We start from the raw sequence: 6,585 nt of genomic DNA on the forward strand, positions 1-6,585 counted from the left end.
AAAGTATAACTGCTCTGTAGAGATATATTGAAATTGTTTTAAATGTCCAAGAGACAAATAGTTTGCATTTACATAAACTGTTTCAAATCACTGAAAAATATAAACAGCTTCTTATATAATTTTCTGAAGAGAATGTAACCCTGATAGTAAAATCTGACAAAGATAGTTCAATGAAAGAGAGCTAGAGATAACTCTCACTAATTATATAGATATTACCCCTAATTAAAATAACGATAAAATAAATTTATTGGTATATTAAAAGCAAAACATACCATGACAATCCCAGGAAAGCTTAGATCACAAGGATGTTTCAATATTAGGAAATCTATTAATATAATTCATCAAATTAAAAAGCTAATGAGAAAACCAGATAAATATCTTTAAGGACAAAAAGCAAAGTATTTGATAAAATTCAAGACCTATTACTGGCTAAAATTTCCAAAGAAACTCAGCATAGAGGCATACTTTCTTAAGATAATAGCATTCATCTATGGTAAACACCTTCCAAAAGTGATTATCACAATTTTCGTTCAATATTTTTCAAGTTACCCAAAATGTAACAGCATCAACGATGAAAATTAAAAAAAAAAGTAACAGCGACATTTATAGAGGATTTGCTATATGAAAGACAATTGTGTTATTTGTTTTATGTGGCTTATATGCCCCCTTCAGTTTTCACAACAATTCTAATCATAAGTTCTATTTTTATCTCCATTTTATGGATAAAGACATTGAGATCGTAAAAAGAAATACTACGTAGAAAAAAGGATGCAAAATTATCATTGTTTGTGAATAATAGGATTGTATACCTAAACATCTAAGAAAACAAACTAAAAAGTCAGGAGACAGAACTCAATAATTATATAGCAGAAAATAACAGCAGACTACTACATTAAGACATACAGTTAAGACATGCAGTTTATGAATGACAGTACTTAATATTGTAAATTTGTTCATTCCTCCCAAACTAATACATATATTTGATCTAATTTCAATCAAATTCTCAATTAAATTGTTTTGACTTGATAAATCAATACCAATATTCATAATAATTAATAAAATGCAGAGAATATCTATGGAAAATTTGAAAAAGAATAGCAAGGATAGATTTTCTTTTGAGATAAACATTTATCATAAATCTAAGAAAATTAAAACTGTATTGCTATTATAAGAATAGACTATCAGATCAATAGAACAGAATAGAAAGCCTGAAAAAAAGAACTTTAATATAAAAATAATGTTGAATAGAGTAAATACGGTGTTTTGAGTAAGAGTAGAATGTGGAATATTCCATAAATTTTCCTGACATGACTGATTAACTATTTGGAAAATAATATTACATTAGAATCCAACCTCATTTCACGACCTTAAAATACATAATAGATAGACTAAAAAATAAAATACAAAACAATGAGTACAAAATAAATCCAGAAGGAAACATAGGTGATTATTTCTCTCAACTTGATTGTTTTCTTAATTGAAAAGTACCATACTTTTGGGGTAAAAAGTACTTCTCTAAATATAAATATCAGTGCCCCAATAGAAAAAAAGGTCAAGGCACATAAAGCAGTAAGTTATTAAAAGGAAAATATAAATGGTAAATATAAAGAATTCACCCCAAATAAATGTGTACTCTTGAGCAATAATCATACTTATTCTCTTTAAAGTCGCAATTTCCTAAACTGTAAACAATGAGAAAATAAGGAAAGAGAATCATTTGTCTTCACTGTCCATGAGTGTGTGTGGACAAATGGTCACAAAATATCTGCTGTGATAACAATGTGGCACAGTCATTGAATGGGGGCTGCCTCCTTAATAAGGGTATGCTTCTGTTTATCATGCCAAGGAAGGTAGGATTTATCAGGTTCCCATCTGACTTATGGGTAGGAAAAGTGGGTCACAATGCCCTTTCAGCAAGGCTAAAGTGCAGCTCACTCTTCAACATTTTGTAAAGAGTCATTTTTCTACTTGCCTTATATAGGTGATCCCAGCCAAGTCCATATTTCTGTGTTGCTAGGGAAGATGAAGTTTGTTAGATGTTTTTGTCACTTACAATTACATAAGACAAAATTCGACTATTCTTTTCTCTTAGAAATATAGAGTGTCTCAGAAAAAGTTTCAAATTATGTTGACCCTTCATGTCCTTCATAAGAAAACAAGTACTTTGATGGAAGAACTGCTCTTAGAAGAGAAAAACAAACCCAAGGATGTAGTTTTAAAATCTGAGGAAAAATAATTTTATAAAAAAAGATACCAAAATATGGAGTGAGGAAATGTCACAAACTATAAACCTGTTGCTACAACCTTGCTGCAATTTTATAAATCATTTTTTTTAAATGGATAAGAAAAAAAATAAGGTGATTCACTTATCTGAAGTTCAGTCTGCATTATCCAGAATAGTTGAACAAAAGTCTTTACTGAATGAGTAGATGCATAAACTCAAAGCTTGTTTTCCCATCTCACAACAGATTATAAGCACAAATTAAAAGAGGGGGCAGACTGACGAAGCTGTTAGAGACTGAAAGTCTGTAATGAAAGAAATGGCTGACAGCAAGAGAGGAGGCAGCAAAAAAATTACAAAAGAAAAAAGACAAAAACCCACATACACAGCCTAGAGCCATTTGCTATAGGGACAAACAGCTCTACAAGCTTAATGGCCCCTGGGGATGTCTCTGCATTACAACTTCAAGCAGTAATCATAAACATTACAACTTCAAGCAGTAATCATATTGATTAAGCATGTATCTTGTGGACAGGAACTATGCTAAGGGTTCCATACCATTTCATTTCATCGTCACAACAATATTATGAGGTTGGTGTTATTATTATCCCAATGTTATAGATGAGGAAACAGAAAGAATAAGTAGTTGCCAAAGGTCACATAGCCCATTAGAACCCAGATTGAACTCTAGGTCTCTCTGGCTCTCAAGCCATGAGGGTTTACTGTTCTGTGGTGCTGTCTTCCCTAGTCAGGTTTACCCACCCTACTGTGTTGGGGAATCTAAACCTCCATTTCTTGTTCAATGTGACTTGTCTTCATTCATTTGACCAACATATTGAGCACTTATTGGGACCAGCACTGCTCTGGGGACTGTCCTGAAGGAGCTCCCATTCTAGTGAGAGAACACATATGTAAAAAAAGATCAACAATGCAATAAAGGAGTTGTAGAATTTTTCTTGGTTGGTGGAGGGAGAGGATGAATTATCATTACATACTTGCAATTCTTTGCAATGGTATCTAATTTCAGTTCATGTTTTTCATTCCACTTTTATTCATAGTTATCAAAAAATGTTTCCTCCTGAAAGCCCAGTGACATTTCTACCAGATCTTAAAGAATGCTAGAAAAGAAGGGGGGAGTGTATTCTGTGCATAGAGAGGAGGATGTGCAAAAGCAAGAAAGAATAACAATGAATTCAGGGACTGGAGAGTCTCCTGGGTAGCTAACAGTGATTTTCAGACTTGAGCCATGTGAAGCATTTTCCAAAAAATTCAGATTCCAGGGCTCCATTCCAATGATTCTGATTCAAGAGGTCTGGAGTGGGACCAAGCCAAAATCCACTGCTGTCGAGTCAATTCTGACTTACAGAGACCAGGGAATTTGAATTCTAAGCAAGACTCACCTCTCACCCAGGTGAATCTGATGTATGACACTGGTAGGAAACCCTGTTCTAGGGTATCCTGGGGTCAGGAAGCAATGAAAACCCAGACTTAGGGGTCTAACAGCCTTGCTCATCTTCGGAAGCAGGTTGAGATAGCCTCTTTTGCTCCAGCTTTGGCTCCGCTGTGGGGTTACTCAACCACTGGGGGCTGCAGGTCACACGACCATTGAGGTATTTTGTCCTGTGGTTTTTTTTCCTTAGCTTAGGCTCTAAGGTAGGCCTCAAATGAGGCTGAGGTAACTGCCTAGTTAATTCTGTGTGGCCACACAGTCCCCATGAGAATGAACACACCAATATCTCTTTAGGATGTTGGTTACCGGCCAAATCCATCCCTAAACAATCCCTCCAACCTCCCCTCCCCCCGACACACACACTCTGCTCCTTGGTACATGGAAGGTTCTCTGAGATTACTTAGACCTACATTTCTGTGGAGTCCCTGGGTAGTGCAAATGGTTGACACCAAAAGGCTGGAGGTTTGTGTCTACCCAGAGGTACCTTGAAAGAAAGGCCTAGTGATCTACTTCTGAAAAATCAGCCACTGAAAGCCCTATGGAGCACAGTTCTACTCACACACATGGTCTCCATGAGTCAGAGTAGACTCTGAGGCAACTGGTTACACTTTATTCATTAGTATGTCAGATTCTAATCCATGTTCTTCTCACTATAAAGTGTACAGTTTGCACAAATTGTGATAGAATTGCTCAAAATGGAAATGCTATGGGCTTTTTACTCTGAAATAAAGAGTAATTGAGGTCCTCTCAGCAATCTTTGGCCAAAAATTTTTAAACAGGATTAACTGCATTGATGTTATCCTCTCTTATTTTCTAATTCATGTTCTTCATCTAGCCAAACAAACATGCCCATGCATGATTTGGTCAAGAACTTGCCCATTCTTGGTTTCCTTAGTCCCATATTTTACCTTCTAATTGCCATCAGCCACCCCTGGATTTCACTCCCCTTCCTTCTCTGTGAAATTGCTCTCCATCATCCCTTCCCTACTGGGCAACCTACTCCAAACCCTTCCTGTTTGCCAGCATCTCTGACTAATCCCACTGTTCTGTTCACTCCATAGGATAGAATACTCCCCAGAGATTATGCACGATAAGTAACACCTTGGTTATCCATAATGCTTGGTCATTGTATACACATGTGGGTGTTCTCAATTAATTAAAAGTTTCAAATTAAATCTGGTTTAAAAATGTAAAATGTCTTGCTTTATTTCAGTTCTTATTGGACATTCTTGTAAAGTGTCTGAGATAACTAATACACTGAGTAAAATGGACATTTTTTTTGATGACTGAGGCCCTGGTGGCGCAGTGGTTAAGCATTTGGCTGCTAACCAAAAGGTCAGCAGTTGGAATCTACCAGCCACTCCTTGGAAACCCTGTGGGGCAATTCTACTCTGTCCTATAGGGTTGCTATGAGTTGCAATCAACGGGTGGCAACAGTTTTGCAGGATCTTTTACTGACTTAGGAAGTAAAGTGATAGCTCATTGTGGTTTTACATCTCCCTAATGAATAATGGCTAATACTATTATTCATTAGGGAGATTCAGATGGTTTAAAATTAGGAAAGATGTGAGTCAGGGTTGTATCATTTCATTATACTTATTCAATCTGCATGCTGAGCAAATAATCCAAGAAGCTGAACCATATGAAGAAGAATGCAGAATTGAGATTGGAGGAAGACTCATTAACAACCTGCGATATTCAGATGACGCGACCTTGCTTGCTGAAAGTAAAGAGGACTGGAAGCACTTACTGATAAAGATCAAAGACTACAGCCTTCAGTATGGATTGCACCTCAACATAAAGAAAACAAAAATCCTCACAGCTGGACCACTAAGCAACATCACGATAAACGGTGGAAATATTGAAGTTGTCGAGGATTTCATTTTATTCGGATCCACAATCAACACCCACAGAAGAAGCATCAGTCAAGAAATCAAACAAGCCCTTCCTACACCAGCCCTCAGCAAGGAAAAAGCCATGTTCAGTTCAAGCACGAAGATTGTGAAGCCCAATGGCGAAAAGCCGAATGAATTCAAGTCTAGCATTTCTCAAGTGCTGCTTGAACTGGAGATGAACTCGGACCTAAAGGCTCAGTTGAGGGAGCTGAATATAACCGCAGCCAAGGAAATTGAAGTTGGTGGCCATTGGAAAGCTATTATAATCTTTGTTCCAGTTCCTCAACTGAAGTTTTCCCAGAAAATCCAAGTCAGGCTAGTACACGAACTGGAGAAAAAGTTCAGTGGAAAGCATGTTGTCTTTATTGCTCAGAGGAGAATTCTGCCTAAACCAACTCAGAAAAGTCATACAAAAAATAAGCAAAAGCGTCCCAGGAGCCGTACTCTGACAGCTGTGCACAATGCAATCCTTGAAGACTTGGTCTTCCCAAGTGAAATTGTGAGCAAGAGAATCCGTGTAAAACTGGATGGCAGCTGGCTTAGAAAAGTTCATTTGAACAAAGCACAGCAAAACAACGGGGAACACAAGGTTGAAACTTTTTCTGGTGTGTATAAGAAGCTCATCAGCAAGGATGTTAGTTTTGAATTCCCAGAGTTTCAGTTATAAACAAAAATGACTAAATAAAGATCCATTCCCCCCACCAAAAAAAAAAAAAAAAAAATCAAACGACATATTGCATTGGGCAATTCTGCTGCAAAAGACCTCTTTAAAGTGTTAAAAAGTAAAGATGTAACCCTGAGGACTAAGGTGCACCTGACCCAAGCCACGGTATTTTCAATCACCTCATATGCATGCAAAAGTGGGACAATGAATAAGGAAGGCCGAAGAAGAATTGATGTCTTTGAATTATGGTGAAGAATATTGAATACACCATGGACTACCGGTAGAACAAACAAATCTGTCTTGGAAGAAGTACAGTCAGAATGCTCCTTAGAAGGGAAGATGGCAAGACTTCATC

General features: G+C 36.9%; 1 pseudogene; it reads left to right on the top strand.

The window, feature by feature from the left end:
• The first annotated feature begins 5,620 nt into the window (after positions 1–5,620).
• Positions 5,621–6,233, top strand: LOC101359206 (40S ribosomal protein S7 pseudogene; annotated as a pseudogene).
• Positions 6,234–6,585: the final 352 nt, after the last annotated feature.

Source organism: Trichechus manatus, unplaced genomic scaffold (genome assembly GCF_000243295.1).
Source record: "Trichechus manatus latirostris isolate Lorelei unplaced genomic scaffold, TriManLat1.0 scaffold00068, whole genome shotgun sequence".
NCBI lineage: Eukaryota > Metazoa > Chordata > Mammalia > Sirenia > Trichechidae > Trichechus > Trichechus manatus.